Below are 20,082 nucleotides of genomic sequence, written 5' to 3'. Positions count from 1 at the left end.
AGACCCACAACACGGCACCAGTGGGGTCACAACAATTCACCGCTACGATGGACACCTTGTATGAAGCTGTGCGGACCACAGTTCCTCTGAGAGTCTACTGGTTTGAGATTCATGATAGTGGACAAAAGGGGGGTGAGTGTCCAGCTGATTATTGCACCCACCTGGTAACTGTATTCGCTGCACACTCCGGATAATGCAGCATACAGTCACCTGTGGAAAACTGCATTAATAAATGTCTCAACCTGGCCCAAGGAGCTGCATCAAGATGTCATGTGTCCGCTGGGAAACACAGACTTTGCCAAATGTATGGACACGTCTTACACGCAGAAAGGAACTGAGAGGAGTCAGACATAGACCAGGTAAAAAATAAAATTCTCCGCTGACCAGCAGGAAACTACACCATCTCGCAGAAGGAGCCTGCGATCTCGACAGAACAACACAAGGAGACGTTAGAGGAATCAAGAATTTCTGCAGAATCGGCTTCAAAGAGGACAGTTTCACACTTTAAAGGACATGAACACATATCCTATAACTGAATTAAAAAAGAATGATGAAATACAATTAAAATGATTGGACCTCAGGAAACCCATATAATGACAGTGCTCTAGATATAGAAAGACCCTGACTAATGATGTAACATTTTGTTCCCTTGATTGCTAATGCCTTGTCTTGAATGTGTTGACACTTTGTGTCAAAAGGGGGGAATGTGAGGATTTTACAACAGAGCAAATGGTCACTGACTTAACCAATGTGGGGGTTGAATGTTTGCTTGACCCTCTGATGGTATGTGGTTCTGTCTGTTTATTGGTTTAGTGTTTTAGGGTAGAGGGTTGTACATAACTGCCAACAATTAGTTTCTTTGATGGTAAGAAGGCTGAAGATAGATACCTGAACAAACATGTGGGTCTGTTCAAGATTAGTCCACCCCTTTCTTGTCAAACATATATAAACTTGAGTACTGTAACACAAAGTCAGAGAATGCTTACTGAAGTCTTCTCTCCATGCGCATGAAATTAAACCTGAGATGATTCATCACACTTGTGGTTGTTTTCTGAGAATTAGCAACTCTCAAACTTAAAGAAATTTCTACCACATGTGCTGGACATTTCACTATTGCTAACTCTTTTAGGTAGCTGCATAGCTTGAATCAATTGTGCCACTGCTTCGCCATGCACTACAGGTGTGCCATCTGCACAGACAAAGTCTCGCTGTTTCCATATACTGGCATGGATGTGACACACTCCATGCCCATATGCACTATCTGTGAAGATAGTGGCTGTTTTTCCTTGAAGGTCCATATGCGGACTGTTGGGCAACAGGTAGTGCTTGTGGCATTGTAGGAGCAGCAGAGATCATCGAAGCCAGTGTCACCGTTGGCTCAGGCTTTGGCTTAGGCTTTTTCTCTTCTTTCGGTGTTGGTGCTGAAACAGTCACTGCGGCCTGTGACTTCACTTTTTCTCTGTCTTTCCTTTGCTTTGTCAGCTCTCCTATCTGGAGTTGTGTTAGTTTGCCAGTTAGCATTTTAGTTATTTCTTCTTGGCTCTGTTTTTCAGCTCTATAAGCTTCCACATAGTGCACAATGTGCTCAGAGAACATTGGCCAGTCCATTTTCAGTAGTCCAACCACATTGTCTAATTTCTTTCTTACTTCTTCTAGCATGGCTTTCTTCACCATCAGCTTGAAGAGAGTTTTAGTCGTTTCATTTGCATTCCATTCACTTCCTGTTTCCTCCTTCCATTTTCACTGAAATCCATGGAGAAACTGAGTTGGGCTTTCTTCCTCCTTCGGTGTCTCTTTTTCCAGTTTTGATGGGTCCATCTTTGATGGGTACTTGTTTCGCAGTTCCTTCCATATGTCTGATCTATAATGTCCAAATGGAACTCCATCAAAGTGATTGTTGTGGGCCACTGCTCCAGTGTTTCCATCAGTTATGATTTCCATTGTGGTTTGCTTTCCCACTATTTGCATCAGCAGGGCTTTAATGTCTCCCATGGCCAGTGTTATTCCTCCTGTGTTTTCTTCAAAGGCTGTGATCCACTTGTCTGTTCTATCTGTCAGGGCTGGTAGGCGATTTGTCAGCCCCACCATGTCCATGAAACTCCATGGTACATACCTGGCTGCGTGGTTGGGTCTTTTCTGTAATAGTGGTGCCATGAGTCCAGTCCCATCCTCCTCTTCTGATTCTTGGTCCTCATCTTCTTCTCCTTCTGGTACTGAGTTTCCTCCTGTTGCTCGGTATATCACTCTTTTTCCACTTCTCAATTGCATAGATCCTGTGTTTTCTTTTTTTGTTGGCTGTATGTCCCCTTTAATGTGTACACTGAAGCTTCGTGGTGCTTTCTTTGTGTAGAGCTTCTTCTGTTGACTCTTTTCCTTTTTGTTCGACTTCTCTTATGTCTTGCTGTATTATTTCCTGCAGTTCATCTATACAGCGAGTAGCCTCTTCTGTGTCGAGGGAATCTCCCCTCCTCCTTTGTTGTGTGTCTTTAATGATGTCATCCCATTTCTCCTCAGGACTCCTCTGTCTGTTAGTGAAGCTTCTCAGCTGCTCTGTCTCTTCTCTTTCACTCCTCCAATGCCAGCTTCCTCTCCTTTTACTCCTTTCACAGCTGCATTCAGGGGCATCATCAGGACATCTTCCAGTCTCTCTTAATGAAGTATCCCTTCTCCCCATGTTTGTCTTTATCTCTCCTCTTGTGTCTCTTCCCTGCACAGTTGGCCAGTCTTCTAGCACACCTGCCAGTGGTGATTTGTAGTGTTGATTTTGGAGGGGATTCTCCGATTTTCAGTGGTTTTCTCGGAGTAGTTTATCATTTCCTGCTGATTCAAGCCCTCTGGGTTTCCTCAGGTCTACTGCAGGTTCCGTTTCTTCAATGTGTAGTTCATCTAATCTTGGATACAGCTGTGGTGTGTAATTTCCTATCCGTGATCTTCTGCTTAGATCTGGCATTTTGTTGGACAGGTCATACTCTACTCCTATTGATCTGTTTGAGTGCAGTGGAGTGCTGTAATCATGCATTCCTCTTTCTTTCATGCATGCACTATCTCCCTGCTCTGATTCTTTCTCTCTCAATTCCACAGTGAATGTACCTTCATTTTTTTCTGCTACCTCTTTGTCCTCCATTACAGGGTATTGTTGTCCAATTTTCTCCTGCGGTTCGTAGGCCGGTGGTTGATCTTCTGCTATTGGTGCTGTGGGTTTGATTTCTTGTGTTCCTTCCATTTTGAAATATCTCAATATTTTTCTCTGTTCTTCATTTTTCAATCTTTTCTCTTGATGTCTTTTGTCATTCTTCTTATCTTTATTTCTTAATTCTGTCTCCTCTGTCACAGTACACCAGGTCAAAGGGCCCATCCATAGGCCATTTTGTGCCTCCTGATGTTATCCTGTGCCATCTGCTCATGCACTGTTGGATTTTCCTACGTTGGGTAGGGTGTCGCAGCTTAATTATCTCTACTGGTGATAATGTGTCTTGCTGTTTACTATATCTTGCTCCCATTGTCCCTTAGGGCAAGCAGGACACAGTGAGCCTGTAGTAATTTATTCTGACCCTCTAGTTATACTTTAATTATTATACTATTTAACTATTTTAGAATGATATTCTAGATGGTACACAATCTATGGTGTCCCTCAGCTGTATAACCCGACCGCACCCTTTTACTCCCTAAATCTCAATCCTCCTATTTCTATTTCTTTGCACTCACGAATTTTATTTTACACTCTTCTTAGCACATTTTGTCCTACATTTAGCTATTTTACACACTTAATAACTTTTACTTTTAAGCATTTTTACACTTTTGCAAATGATATTATAGCTTATTAGCTGCAGCTTTCTATAAGTACTCCTTTTTACACATTACTTATTGGCATTGTGTATCATAGCTTTTTACATGTATAGTTACAAGGCCTTAAAACTACTACTTCTACTCTATTTCTTGTAGCTACTCTCACAGTCCTCTTCTCTAGGCACTGTAACTTATTTCTCTGGCTCCAAAGGTCAAGTCACCCCTGAGAGGGCACAGTGACATTGATTGACCTCGCCTTTAGGTTATCTACCATCTGTAACACTCCTGAGCGGGCACAGTGACATTACTCAGACATAACCTCTTGACCCCCAGTTCTGGCATGGGTCGCACTGAGCTCTGTTTTCTCAATCTCTATTTCACATAAACCACTAATATACAGTGGGTACGGAAAGTATTCAGACCCCTTTAAATTTTTCACTCTTTGTGTCATTGCAGCCATTTGCCAAAATCAAAAAACTCAGCACCCCATCTTGACAGAAAAAAACAGAAATGTAGAAATTTTTGCAAATTTATTAAAAAAGAAAAACTGAAATATCACATGGTCATAAGTATTCAGACCCTTTGCAGTGACACTCATATTTAACTCACATGCTGTCCATTTCTTCTGATCCTCCTTGAGATGGTTCTGCTCCTTCATTGGAGTCCAGCTGTGTTTAATTAAACTGATTGGACTTGATTAGGAAAGGCACACACCTGTCTATATAAGACCTTACAGCTCACAGTACATGTCAGAGCAAATGAGAATCATGACGTCGAAGGAACTGCCCAAGGAGCTCAGAGACAGAATTGTGGCAAGGCACAGATCTGGCCAAGGTTACAAAAGAATTTCTGCAGCACTCAAGGTTCCTAAGAGCACAGTGGCCTCCATAATCCTCAAATGGAAAAAGTTTGGGACGACCAGAACTCTTCCTAGACCTGGCCGTCCAGCCAAACTGAGCAATCGTGGGAGAAGAGCCTTGGTGAGAGAGGTAAAGAAGAACCCAAAGATCACTGTGGCTGAGCTCCAGAGATGCAGTAGGGAGATGGGAGAAAGTTCCACAAAGTCAACTATCACTGCAGCCCTCCACCAGTCGGGGTTTTATGGCAGAGTGGCCCGACGGAAGCCTCTCCTCAGTGCAAGACACATGAAAGCCTGCGTAGAGTTTGCCAAAAAACACATGAAGGACTCCCAAACTATGAGAAATAAGATTCTCTGGTCTGATGAGACCAAGATTGAACTTTTTGGCGTTTATTCTAAGCGGTATGTGTGGAGAAAACCAGGCACTGCTCATCACCTGCCCAATACAATCCCTACAGTGAAACATGGTGGTGGGAGCATCATGTTGTGGGGGTGTTTTTCAGCTGCAGGGACAGGGCGACTGGTTGCAATTGAAGGAAAGATGAATGTGGCCAAGTACAGAGATATCCTGGAAGAAAACCTCTTCCAGAGTGCTCAGGACCTCAGACTGGGCCGAAGGTTCACCTTTCAACAGGACAATGACCCTGAGCACACAGCTAAAATAACAAAGGAGTGGCTTCGGAACAACTCTGTGACCGTTCTTGACTGGCCCAGCCAGAGCCCTGACCTAAACCCAATTGAGCATCTCTGGAGAGACCTGAAAATGGCTGTCCACCAACGTTCACATCCAACCTGACAGAACTGGAGAGGATCTGCAAGGAAGAATGGCAGAGGATCCCCAAATCCAGGTGTGAAAAACTTGTTGCATCATTCCCAAGAAGACTCATGGCTGTACTAGCTCAAAAGGGTGCTTCTACTCAATACTGAGCACAGGGTCTGAATACTTATGACCATGTGATATTTCAGTTTTTCTTTTTTAATAAATTTGCGAAAATTTCTACATTTCAGTTTTTTTCTGTCAAGATGGGGTGCTGAGTGTACATTAATGAGAAATAAAATGAACTTTTTTGATTTTGGCAAATGGCTGCAATGACAGAGTGAAAAATTTAAAGGGGTCTGAATACTTTCCGTATCCACTGTATCTTCTCACTTACACACTTTTGAGTACTTCACACTCACTCACTCTGCCTCTTGAGACACTACACACAACTCTATTTATTAAACACTAGAATTATTCCACTGTCACATTAAATGCTATCCTAATCACTTCCTGATTCCTAACAATGCACCATATCATTCCTGCCGCACACACCAAGCACAATCCCATCCATATGAAAGTCACCACATTCAACAAACATCTATCACCTTCATCCATACCTCCTCACTCTCTCTTTACACCATATCTACTCCCCTCTGCATACTAGGGTTAGCAATCTGTGAGATGTGTTCATATATCACCAGCTGCAATGTGCACATTAAGCAAAGCACTCATTCAGCAACATCAGCTTGCATATTTAGACAGTACAAACATTTATAAACCCTGTTAGCTGTGGATTCAATTGCCTCCTTTTTCACACTTTATAATTATGCATTTGTAATTACTTAATTTTACTCAATTAATTCTCTATTAATTCTAGGTTCTTTTGGAAAGGTTTAGCAGTACCTGGGATGTTGGTCTGGAGCAGAGAGGACAGTTATGCTCATTAATTTAGTATATAAAAATCTATCTCACCTTTTTTGGTGGATGTAGGGGCCCCTGAGCGTCAGTGTCCCGTCCTGCCCAGTCCTCCGCCACAGGCCACCTCACCAGACCTCCGCCGCTAGGCTCGCCAAATGTCGTGTCCTGATGTCCTTCTCACTTTTGGGAAACTAGCAATCTGACTGACTCAAATTTACTAAGTATAGCTGGCAATCCTCTTTATCAGGATCACAAACATGAGAGAGACCATTGAATCCAAGTGCACAGGTGTTTATTCACATAACACACAGTACAAACAAGGTGAGTTACCCTGGGGTAGACTGACAATGCTTCTGAAGCTCCCAGCTTTATACCTATGGTCAAGGGTTTGATCTACGCCCCTTGACCCACCTCTTTTCATTTCAAAGTTATGTCCATTTACCACTATTAAATTCCCTTTTTTGGTCATATTGGTGTATAGCTCCTTCTCAATTCCTTTTTTTAAGATGCTGGGGGACCCACACCCTGCCCAAGTCTTCTGCTAGGGCTTGGTGTGATTCTCCCCACCCTCTCTTTCCCAATCCTTTGTTAGTTTCCTGGATACATACGATGATATATGACACACATTATCATGTACTCATCTTTCCCATATCTGGTTTTACTGCAGAGCATTTAACTCACACATGTCCTGTTGAGGTTCTGCATTATCTCTCTGTGTTTAATGCTTTTCTCCATGTGAAATATGACTTTTCAGAATTCTTCACACATTACATAGTTTCCCTAAGTGCAGCCTTAATCTCCCAGATTTTATACACAACAGTACCATATTATCCCAATAGATTGTTGTTTATTGTTGTTCTTTTCTCTCTCCTCTATCCACTTACCCCAGCTGGTCGAGGCAGAGATCAGATGAAGCCTCCTTGAACCGCCACCTTTGTATGGTGGAGGGGTTTGAGTCCTGAATGATTCTGGGAGTTATGTTGTCATTTGGATCCGCTGGTGGAGGAGGAAGCTGGACAGACTCTGCAGACCTAAATGAATTGTGAGAGTCTGTTGGGAATGTTTGGCTGAACCCTCTGTCAGAGAGATCTTTAACGCCCACCTCCATGAGAGCATCAACCAGATCCCGAGGGAAGTTGGGCACATTGAGTCCGAGTGGACCATGTTCTCCACCTCCACTGTCAACACGGCTGCTCGAAGATGTGGTCATCAACATTGTTGGACAGTGGAAGGTATACCTCGAGGGTCGCCGCAATCCCACTTCCATAGAGGAAGCAGATGCTGAGACTCACAGGCTGATCCATCCATCAGGCTGAAGTCACTGAGGTAGTTCAGAACCTCCTCAGTGGCAAGGCACCAGGGGTGGACAATGTGAGGGAAATTTATACATTGACAGACAAATGTCTGCTACCCTCCTTTTGTGTCCTATGTTAATTCAATAAAGACTTTTAACACTGCTTTGTAGTCACAAGGAAGCAGACCGTTGCCTTGCCTATTAAATTTGCCATCCTTTGACCTGAGATTTGCCTCCAAGTATTTTTTCCACGACAGTTTGGTATCAGGAGTGGGATGGACGCGCGGTCTGGACTCTGAAGGATAGAAAGTTAACAGTGCGCACTAAATAGCGATTCCTCCCTTCGGGTCGAGAAGCTTTCATCCTAAGGATCCCGGGCCGCCGATCCACCCAGCGAAACAAGGGTACGGACCAGCTGCGGAGCGGCAGAGACACAGACAGACCGGTAACGTTACGGTAAGGAAAAGCGCTGACTCACTACGTGGTTGAGTAGTTGACGAGACCTCTTAGTAGAACCGTTGTGTTATCAATTACTGTTGTATGCTGTACAAGCAAAGGACTGGGTCCGCGGTTGTCTTAAGTAGAGACCGTTATGTAATTAATTACTATTGTAGACTTTACGAGTCAAAAGGGACTGGGTCCCGCGGTTGTCTTAACACAGACGGTTTTGTAATTAATTACTGTAGTAGGCAACACAGTAAGGGACTGGGTCCCACGAGGAAAGATAACAAGGGAGAACGGCTACTAGAGTAATGGGTTTAGTACTGGGTACTAAGAAAGAAGCTAATGCCTGGCCAGGGTCCGGTCTACCAACTTATTTGTCACTGTTAAATGAAGAAATTAGAAAAAAGTACAACACAAGTTGTAAGCAACTGGTGGGAGCTGGGGTTTCCTGTGGAGTTTAGTCTGAGTAGTCGACAGTTAACTTTGTTTAAAAGATAAACTTAAAATGAAGAAAAGGAAAGAAAGAGTGCAGAGCAACACAAGTCTTTGTCCAAGAGAGAAAGGAACAAACACAAGGTGTTCCAAGCTGATTGGAAAGGGTATTGCATGTGGAAAGAAGAATGTCATGTTAGGGAAAGCAAGGTGAAGAGAAGGCAGTATGAAGATAGAGAGAAAAGGTCTAAACAGAAACAAACAGAACCAGAACATATGTAGACCAAAAGGCACCAGGAAACGACACATCTGAAACACCTCCATGAGGAGGTGAAAGTGTGAAGGGACACACCATGCTGACGAGATCCAAAGGGATCCCAAGCTTGTATTCCGTCCCTGAACAGACACAGACATGAAGGAAGCAGTGGACAAAATTACCCATCCAAAAAAGAATGCCAACAAATGGGGAGAAGATGTTTTGAACATGGTACAGGACTACAAACCAACATTTCAGGAACTAGAGCATCTGTTGAAACGACAACTGGGGTGTGAATATTATAAAATCAGACACCTTTTCACTAACACAAACCGGGAACACGCAGACAATGCCCTGTACAGGGATGCCGCCATTCAATTGGTACGGGGGGTGCAGGCAAAATTCCCACTCAAACAGGTTTACATTGCCGTTCACATTCCATTTTTTTGTTTAACCTAACTATTCTCTTCCCTGAGTCAACTTTTTCTCTTATCTCTGTTTTGGTTTCTTTTAAGAGTACATGGTCCCTCTCTACTCTAAGATGCAATCGTCACTGTGAGTTAGACTAGTGTGGGTGGAAATGGAGCAGATATAAGTCATTCGATCAGAGCAAAGTACACTTTAATGAGTGAGACTTGTAGAGGGTTTACAGTCCTTGAATTTGGTGGACTGAATGATTGTAGGAAAGTAGCAGAGATTATGGCTTGAGTAGTACAGAGCATTTGGAGTGTAGCATAAGTGGTTCTAAACAACAAAAATAAAAATTACTCAATTAGTCTGCTAGAAACTGACTGTCTCTCCATCTCCGTTTGCTCAGCAACTCTGATTCGGGATGCAGCAAGGATGAGTCAGGCCACCCCATGAGCAGCAAGTTGGGAGTGACTGGGTCAGGGTCTGCTATGTCTGAGGACATATCTGAGTGAATAGATAGCTGATTTTAGAGATCTTATCTCTGTTTCCCAACAGCCTCCAAAGTGCGAAACACCAGGGGGGTTGAACTTAAAACTAATCTGGTGGCTGGCTAATTGCTCCTGGAGGGAAGGATGGAGTGCAGCAAAATCTTCCTGTAGTGCTTTCTCACCACCCCTGAAGTTTGTACCTTGGTCAGAGATGATGTCAAATGGCTCGCCTCTGTGGGAGATGAATCTTCAGAGGGCCATTAAGGATGAATCTGTGTCCATCTGATAGATCAGATCCAGGTATACAGTCTCATTATCAGACACTTAAATATGATACCCCATTGTTTCTCTTGTCTGCACCCAACCTTGATGAGGTAAGGGCCGAAACAATCCACCCCAGTGGAGTAAAAGGCTGGTTGAAGTAAGCGCAGTCTTGAAGGAGGTAAGTCAGCCATCTTGGGAATGTTGGGCTGGGCTCTCCACCATTTACAGCATAAGCATGTTCTCTGGTGCTGCCAAATAGCTTCTCAGCCTCTCAATATCCAGTATTTAACTTTGGATTTGTGCTTGACGAAGGAGAGCTAGTTCGGCTTCTCTGTAATCCTCAGCTGTTAGCACTTCGGTAGGGGTACCTGCCCCATGTAAAACTCTAGCAATAGTATTTGCTTATAAGACCCAAATTGACTGCAATCAGGCAAGGCTGGGTTGGTGACAGGAACTGTAAGTCCACAAAATGTGACCTGCCTCAGTTCTGCATCTTCAGTAGGTACCTTTAAGACAGGACTCTGGCCACTGATCTGCAGGTAGAAGAAGGAATGATGGGCCTTGACTCCATCTGCTTTCCTTGGCTAATTCGACCAACGTCTTGCCCCTTAGTGATGTCCTCAGCAGGATTAGATTTGGAATCATAATGCCATTCCTTGGGGTCTGTTAACTCTTGGATCTCCGCTACTGTCATTCCAACAAAGGCTTTATTAAATCAACACAAGTCAGCTTGAATCCATGCCGGCACAGTGGTGGAATCTGACCTGACGTATGCGAACGCTGTCCTCTGACCTCATTAATTTGGCTAGCTGTGCTCCTGTCAGAGCATTGCACAACTTGAGGCAAGGGATGGACTGTTGTTTCTTTGGAGAAAATCTGGAACGGGCAGTTAAGAAAGCTATCTCTATGTCTCCTTGAGGGCTGAGTCTTTGGATGTACAACTTTTAATCCTGTTACATTCATGTCTACAGCTGAGAATGGTGAACCACATGACTGTATTGCTGAAACTAACAATAGAGTGTTGCCCAGGGCTGACTAACTGACACACCTTATAAAGATGCTGAGATAACAATGTTTGTAGATGGATCTTGTAAAATAAAAATCAGATGGATCTAATTCTACAGGATAAACTGTTGTAACACTTAAAGAAGTGCTTAAACCTGAACTGCTGTTATCACATTTATCAGCTCAAGCCACAGAATTGATTGTTCTAACAGAAGCTTGTAAATTATGAGAAGGAAAAGTAGTTAATATCTACACTGACAGCAATTATGGATTTTCAACTGTACATGTGTTTGCTCAGCAGTGGAAGAACAGAGGAATAATTACATCATCTGGTAAGCCCATCACACACTTTATTTTACAGCTGTTAGATGCTGTGCAGCTGCCTAAAAAGGTTGTTAATTGTAAGTGCAATACAAATGTGAGGAATAGACATGATTTCTTTTGGTAATTGTAAAGCTGATGAAGTTGCTAAATCAGCAGCACAGAAACCACTGCCTTTACAAGCTACAGTTATAGTTGAACATCTTGATGAGCAGATACTTAAAGACAAGCAGAACAGTGCACCTTAGAAATGAAAAAACTTACAGATAAAAAATGAGTGGAAATTAGATGACAGCAATATTTGGAGATGTAATGATAACAAAATAGTGTTTATCCAGATATGCAGCTATACTGACGCATGCAAATGTGCATACGTCAGCAGGAGGGATGGTAGGATTAGTAAACAAAGTGTTTACAAAATACGGTTTTACAAACTACTGTAAAAAAATTTGAAATATGTGCAAATATGTGCAAAAATAATCCACAGGGACAGACTGTGACAAGAAATAGTGGAAAGTTTCCACTACCTGAATATCCTTTCAAACATTGTAAAATGTTTGGATCTGCCATTTGCATGGATGGAATTAAATAACTGTGAGGGAAAGAAATACTGTTTAGTGATCATTGAATCATTAACTAAATGGACTGAAGTGTTTCCAGCAAAGCATCCTGATGCACTAACAGCAGCTAAAACACTGACAACTACTATTATTCCCAGATTTGGAATTCCAGAGAAAATCTATTGTAATAATGGTAAACATTTTGAAAATCAGGTAATTAAACATCTTACTACAATGTTATCATCTTCCCTAGATAAAACCATTTATTAAGGAGGATGCTCACATGACTGAGACCATTACATGACAAAAATGTTGACTAATAAAAATGTTGTACCTGTGATTAATGCACAACAGGAATGGTCCTAAGCCTGAATCTGACTCTAGAGTGAAACCAGGAGACTGGTCTTTGTAAAAGGGGGGGTCTGGCTACCAATGCTAGAAGCTAGAAACGAAGTTACAGCAGGGTTTGAATCCTTCGTGTTTTGGTGGTCACCCGTTTATAAAAATGTTGACTGGATAAATTATTTGTATTACAACCAGCAGAGATTCATTAACTACACTAGAGATGCTGTCAGAGGCTTAGCAGAGCAGTTAGATAAAAATAGTCTTATGACCTGGCAGAACCAGATGACATTAGACATGTTACTGGCTAAGGAGGGAGGTGTTTGTAAAATGTTTGGATCTGCCTGTTGTACCTTTGTTCCTAACAACACTTCCCCAGATGGATCTGTCACTCGAGCATAACAGTGACTGCAAGTCTTAGGAGCTCGCTGAGAATGCCACTTCACTTCTTGGCTGGAGGGAATGTTTGGTAAATGGAGTGGTCTGGTTCAGTCTATACTCATCTCAATGGCTGTGATCACTGCTATTTTAGTTACCTGTGGTTGCTGTTGCATTCCATAAATAAGAGGCCTCTGTCAATGCCTTATTGATACATCAATAACAAACAAATGTATCAGTCCATTTCACAGGATGACCAGGACCCTGAACCTCCTCCAGAGCCAATGAAAAGAAGACATGACTGTGACCTTCACCGATTATGATAGATTTGTCTTAACTTCTGAACTGTAAGGCACAATGACTCCAACACTGAAAATTCTTACAGAAAGTGATGTTGTAATGAGGACTGCTGAACATTTTTATATAATAGTTATGCTCAGCATAAACAGGAGGGATGTGTTTGAGAAATTAAAAATGTTTACCCTCAAGTTTCGTAATCCACCTTACTTTAGTATAACTGCAACACTACTGAATAGGGCCTATTGTGTATTGTGGAAATATAATTGTTGCTCTCAGTGAGCACAGTTTGCTCTAACCTTGACTATTTGATAAGGGCCCAGATGTCTTTCTGTGGGAAATTACCTCCCTTTTTGTGTTACCATTTAAACTGATGTGTTGGGCTGCAAGCAGCCAGTGACTCTCATGCTGTAACAAGGTGCTGTGTGACTGTTACTCCTTGCAAGTAAAACTTCTATATAATCTTACTGAAGTTCGTCTTCTGAGTCTATTTGTTAAAAGAATTTACCTAACACTGACTAATTTCCAGTGTTATGATTTTTGTTCTTTTTTTTCTTGATATTAATATTTTTATGTACCTGTGTTTACAGTATTGTTCCTTCTGATGCACTGTATATAAAGAATACCAGACGCAAACATTGTGTTTTTACTGAGGTTACAGCTCCTTGCACCTTGGGAGGGGCTAAGATGCAATTGAGGGGACACACTGCTCCATCCCAAGTGTATGACGCAGTGCCACCGCAGGTCCTTTCTGCTGATATCAGACTGTACAGCCAGCACTGATCCCAGTAGACCCTCAGCTGACCTCATCACCTATGTGGACTTCCCTGCTGTGGTATAAATAAAGGTTCTTCTCATCATATCTTATTACAAAGAAGTTGTCACAGCAGGGAATGAGCTCTGTGTCTCAGGCTGAGAGGTGTTGAAATCATTAAATTGAGAAGGCTCATTTATTCACTCCCTGTCTGCCTCACCATCAGTCACTGTTTTGTTTTTGCAGTAACGCCATATACATGTATATAGATAGATAGATAGTACATGAATGTGTTTATGATGTTTGGTTAGTTAATTATTAATATCATAAACCATCTCTAATCTGAGCGAGAGTTCCCCAATTCAGTGACAAGTTTATTGTGTGAAATAACATCAATGATGCCCTGTGATGGACTGGTGGCCTGTCCAGGGTGTACCACTGCCTTCCACCCGAAAGAGAGCTGGGATAGGCTCCAGCAGATCCCTGTGACCCTGGTTAAGGAATAAGTGGTTATAGAAAATGGATGGATGAAACATCAATGATGCCAGTCACAGATGTCTTTTAAAGATTTATTCAGCTATTTATATGGTGCTGTCGTGTGTTGACAACCTTGATGCTTTCTGTGAAAATTCCAATCTTACTATACTATAACTGAGTCAGTTTTCCTAAGTATAGCTGGCAATCCTCTTCTATAGGATCACAAACAGTAGAGACACAACTGGATCCAAGTTCACAGGTGTTTATTCACAAACCATAGTACAGACAATGAGCTACCACTGCCCGTGTCCTCCTAAACTCTCTACCTTTATACTTTTAGTCAGAGGGATGGATTCCACCCCCTTAGACCAGCTTCCTTCATTTTAAGGTCACACAGGTTTTGCCATTATTAGTTTCCCTTTTTTAGACATGTCTGTATACTATTTTCCCCTCATTCCTTTTCTAAGATGCTAGGGGACCATGCCCCACCCATCTCTCTCTCTCCTATAGATGGACAGGCTTGCCCCGCTCTCTATCCTGTATTTAGTTTTAGTTTTGGTACACATTTACTTTTCTCTAAGACTTATTTTAGCCAAGTCTCCACCCTGTCCACACTTAGTTTCCTGTGCATGCCATTGATCCCTTACATACCTGCCATTACATGCCATTGCTCCCACCTGTTCCCGTAGAGTATTTTGGGACTTACATGAACATGTCTTCAATCACATACACACAGAACCCAGTCTACCCATGGCCTTAGATTTCTGGGATAATACACAACATTGCATACATACTATTTACATGGTAGGGGAAACAAAGGGAAAACTGAACAAAGAAACTAGATGAATTGACAAATAAAACACCAAAAGAGTATAACAGTATAACAGCAGGTGATTTTACATTTTGAGATCCATGTTATGTTCTGTTGAGTCTGAGGTCTAAACAGCAGTTTAGGAGGAAGCTCTAGGTAACTATGGAGACCATCTGAGATCAATGTAAGACAACCAGCACAGCCACGGGTTACTTGTGTGACCTGACAGATTTATTTTAAGGCTGGATCCGTTCCCCTGTGGACTGGTCCAACTGCAGTCTGCCGGTGGGTTTCCAGGAGAGACGTAGTCCTCGGCTTCAGAAGAAGAATGTTTTCTGAAATGGGAACAATAATTTCTTTTTCCACCCAGCAAGTTTCAAATACAAACAAAACACACTGAGCTACTAACTAGAGTCAATAGCTCAGCAACATCATAAATGAAAATCAATAAAACTGCACATAGTTATATGGATTAACCACAAACATAAATGACATAAACAATACCACAGCTTCTATATCACACAATTGTCTGTCAAGTCTGTTCACACGTTACATATTTAGCAGAAATATAACAAGAACAATTCATAAGTCATTGCAGAGGTTTCAAGTCTTGTCTGAAAGGGAGTAGTTTTAAAGTATGTATGGCCAGGTGTGAGCAGGAGGAGTCTGTTTGTTAAGAGGGTTCTCTCAGTAAGTGGTGGTTTGCTCTTTGTCAAATGGAGTCTTGACAATGCAGTACTTTTGAGAAGTAGAGCCATACTTAGCTTAGCTCTCTGCCATCCTTGAGTTGATGTGATGGCTGCTGCTCTGCAAGTGTGGGCTTGCAGAGCAGCAGTACGTCACGTATGTGTGAACAACAGCCCTGCTTCTCTGCCCTTCACTTACAGACACAGCAGGCAGGTAGTCAGAGTGAAGTGCTGAAAGCAGCGGTGTGCACGAGGGGGTGGGGGTTAAGCCCCTTGACCTTTTGTCTAAAAGTGAAAGGTGCCGCTCTCTTCTCATAGTAAATTATTAGTATAATTATAATAATAATTATTATTATAAATGACAATACACTTCTATGACATTCATCACAAACAATAATAATAAAAAACACAAAATAAAATAGTTTGATTTTGAAATTTGTAGTACACTAGAGAGAAAACCTGGAAATTAAAACAGCTGAGCAACACACACTGGACCTGTTGAGAAAATGCCTTAACAGCACTGCAGAAAGTCTTTTCTGCAGTTATGCAGCTGTTGAAAAAAATCTCAGACAGCAATCCACCTGATCCACCTGCAGGTGATGCTCTAATGTTGTTTAGCAGCATAAATTTTGAGTTTGGACTTTGTTTGGAGGTAGCCACACCAGTGTTTCAGGAGACTGCCCCTGCATCAGCTGCTCTTCAGCGTAAAGATGGGGTTCTAGCAGTGTCATACTGATGGAAGGAGTGTTAAAAAGGGTTCAAGAACTGAGGACAGAAAGTGCATTCAAGGTTGTCCTCTGAAAAAGCAAAGGTGCAGGCTGACGCTGCTGGAATTGAATTTCCCGACAAAATACCTGGTGAGTTAAGACCCAGAAAAACCCCTGCAAGGTATAAGTACAGTTCCAAGTCAAAAGGAGAAGACCATCACCATGAGAATTTGGAGTTCTACCGAACAAGAGTGTTCTACACTCAAACGATTCAAAGAGAGGACAATAGTTCAACTGGCATTATGCTCAGAGTACACACAGTCTGACAGTAGCATCCAAATGGTCAAAAAGAGTAGAACCTGGTGATGTTGAACTTGTCAGAACAGTTAGTAAGTTCTACAGGATTGAGGAAGATAAGGTCTTCACAGAACTTTTTGTTTCATGCATCCTACTCCTTCACCAAAAGTAATGTCCAGGAAATGCTAAAGTGCCTCAAGACAATGAGATTTCTGTTTTCCCCTTTCTTTCTGAACTCCTAAAAATTTATTCAGCATTACCTGTCTCCACTTCTACAGCTGAGAGGTCATTTTCTAAATTAAAACTTGGGAAATCCAGTCTTCGAAGTCTGTGTAATGAAGAGAGGCTTTCTGACCTACTGCTGCTCTCCACTGATCGAGACATTCCAATTAATCATAAGAAAGTCATTCAAATATTTAAAAAGACAGCAGAAAGATGGTTCAAATACAGGTAATTTCATAAAGTTTAAAATCTGTACAAAAAATACATTTGGTTATGTTTATATTATAAATATTTTTTTCCTTCTTTTTTTAGTGCCCTTTCTGGGGGCAGGAGGTCTGTGCACAGAAGTGGCTGAGAGAGGTGTCTTGTTTTCTGTGCGAATAGTAAGACTATATTACACATAGCCAGATATTTGACCACATGGCCTAAACGTGCACTTTTAACGTGACTACTTCAATACAGATAACAGCCCCATTAAGGCTGGAGCTTATCGATATTGCGGTCTTCCAAAATTTAGCCCTGGGGCTTGTTTAATACCGGGTCTCGGTACCCATCCTTATTCCTGATATAAGTCCACTACACTTGCATCAAAAACAATTTCTTGTTGTGGGGTCCTAACTTAAATAGTCACAAGAAACAATGTTTGAGACTATCAATTTACAATTTTTGATGTATTTTTAAAATCAGTAACAATATGCACAGAAGATGGATGATTTTCCAATTTGGTATTGCTAGTTAAATGTTTTAATGGATGTATTCATCTGTCAGTGGTAAAGAGATAATTAAAAATTACAGATACTGGAGGATATGCGCTATTTAATGTAAGTAACTACATTAGCTATTACTGCTATTAGCCAATGGTATGTGTGTAAGCGCGTTCGTTTTCTGCAGTGAGGACTCATAACAGTAACTCCAATGGTGGGGAGTAACCGTGGTTTAAACTTAGCTCTCCCTTCATTGGTGCTCAGGCTGGTCCCAGCCTCTTGGCACTTTCTTCAGCCAATCCCATGTGATAGCACCCATCTGTAAAAACTAGGAAGTTCTTTACTGGCTGTTTCTAAGTGCCCCTCATTCTGAGGTTATCTGACTTGTAACTCATGTTTACTAAGACAACAGCTTCTGGGAGTAGCCACTTCTGCCTCTGTATCTCAGTTTCTAGTCACGCTTTGCTGCACTCAAGGTTACATTCTTTTGCAAGCGGTTGATACAAAGCGTATAATAACTTCTAATCCCTACAAACGCAACAGTAGTAACTTAAGGAAATGTCACATCTGTTATTTGTTTAAAAACGTGCTGCTTTGTAGCTAGCTAAATAACAATGGACTGTTAATGCATTTCAAAGTGTGTAACATGAATACTTGACACTGTGCACTTTCATTGTCAATAGCACGTTTTATATGCTGATAAGTCAGAACATGTTAATATGGTTTATATTGTATTAGAGTGTTTCTTCCTGTGTGCCACGACAGACTGTCGAACTACTGCTACAGAGACGGACCACAAGTGTGTCTGGGTACTAGTCGCAAATGTTATTCTCTGGGTGATATTGTCATTAAACCTCTTTTCCTAACCAGGTCCCAAGAGATCTGAAAAGCTTCCAGACCTACCATCATAGTGAGCACCTGGGGCTGGAACATGTGTTTGAATATAATCACAGAAGACATTCAAAATGTAACAGGCTGACTATGACTCCTTGTGTCTAATCAGTAAGTTTGACAGACTGTTATTACCAATACTTTGGTTAGAAATAATGTTTTAGAAATGTATAAATGACATTTAAAAACTGTTAGCTATATCTAATAAGCTGAATGAATAAGATGGGCTGCCTCACAAATGCATAGTATAAATGAATAAAATAACATACTCCATCTTAACTACACATACATGATTAGAGCAATCTGCAATTGGTTTATTTAAATAGTGTAAACTTACAAATGGTTTTCAGAGTGTAACATTTTTTAATTACTGTCACGTTTTGTGGGAAATGAGGACCAATAAATCACCCACTCTGGTAACTCAGGTAAAAAAAGAAATCAGTTTTTATTAAATCACAGGAACAAGGAACAGAGGTACAAGGCTTGGCGTTGGGTCTGGGTCTCCTAACCGAGACTCACCAGACCTACATGGAAACTATGAAAACATGGACTTAAGGGGACATGGCATGGGAACCTGGGTCACTTTAACAGGACTCACCAGATTTACATGGGACACAGGGGAACATGAACAAGGGGGACATGGCATAGGAATCCGGGTCACACACTCGGGACTCACCAAACTCTCATGGAACATAGAGGAAACATGAACAAAAAGGGACAAGGCGTGGGAAGCTGAGTGATGAACTCACAGTCCTCTAGAGCCAAACAGTCTTTTCTCCGGAATACAAGGAGCAGTAATTTAGTTTAGCGTGGGGAGACGGGAATGGTCCATGATCAGCAATCCAATGGAGGAATCCAGTGGCGTGGAGTAAACCGAGACAATCTTGAGGAGTTGCAGAAAACAAACCATGGGAAGGAGTCTGCGGCTGCGTGAGGGTATATGAACAGTGAGTGGCAAACAGAACACAGGTGAAAACGATTTAAACTAATCAGTCAAGAGAAAAGCAAAGAAAAAAGCAGATCCTGTATGATCCTACAAAATAAAAGCGTTACACAGGAAGTCAAGTTACGGATCATGACATTTACACCAAAATGGGAAAAACAAATACACAAAAAATATACATGTTAAACAACTTTTCTTCATAACAATTCATTCTGACATGGCTTAGCCACTTGATAAAATATCTAATAGTGGATCTGTAATTTTTAGAAGATGTTACAGGCCTACAGAAGCCTTGTAAACTGGTCCTGGGGATTCATGAAGGATCTGAGTGGTCATTTCTGCCTGTGTGGTTCTGTGCATACAGTCGGGGTTTGCTGATGCACAAGGCAGCTACGCTGTAATTGACAAGTACTATTTTTAGATAACATAAAAACAAAACAAAACAGAGTTGTCCTTATCGCATTTTACAGAGAAAAGCGTTCTCATTTTAATGAGGAAATTAAGTTCATTACAATATTTAAAAAAAAATAATAATAATAATAATAATAAAAGCTTCTTATTTCCCTTAAGACTTTCATTAAAATCTGTCCTGGAGTTTACATCATAAAATAATTATCATTTAGTGGTCATCTAAACCTACTCAGATAATAATCATGATATTGATAATGCATTTACTGAATGACTCACGACACAACACTGATCTCCCCTACATTAAAGTCCATAAGCCTGTTTTATTAGTAATCAGTATTGGTATTAGCGATATTAGTCCTGTATT

This window comes from Mastacembelus armatus, chromosome 23 (assembly GCF_900324485.2).
Source record: "Mastacembelus armatus chromosome 23, fMasArm1.2, whole genome shotgun sequence".
Taxonomy (NCBI): domain Eukaryota; kingdom Metazoa; phylum Chordata; class Actinopteri; order Synbranchiformes; family Mastacembelidae; genus Mastacembelus; species Mastacembelus armatus.
The sequence above is the reverse complement of the archived record's forward strand: the minus strand, read 5'-3'. Positions refer to the sequence as shown.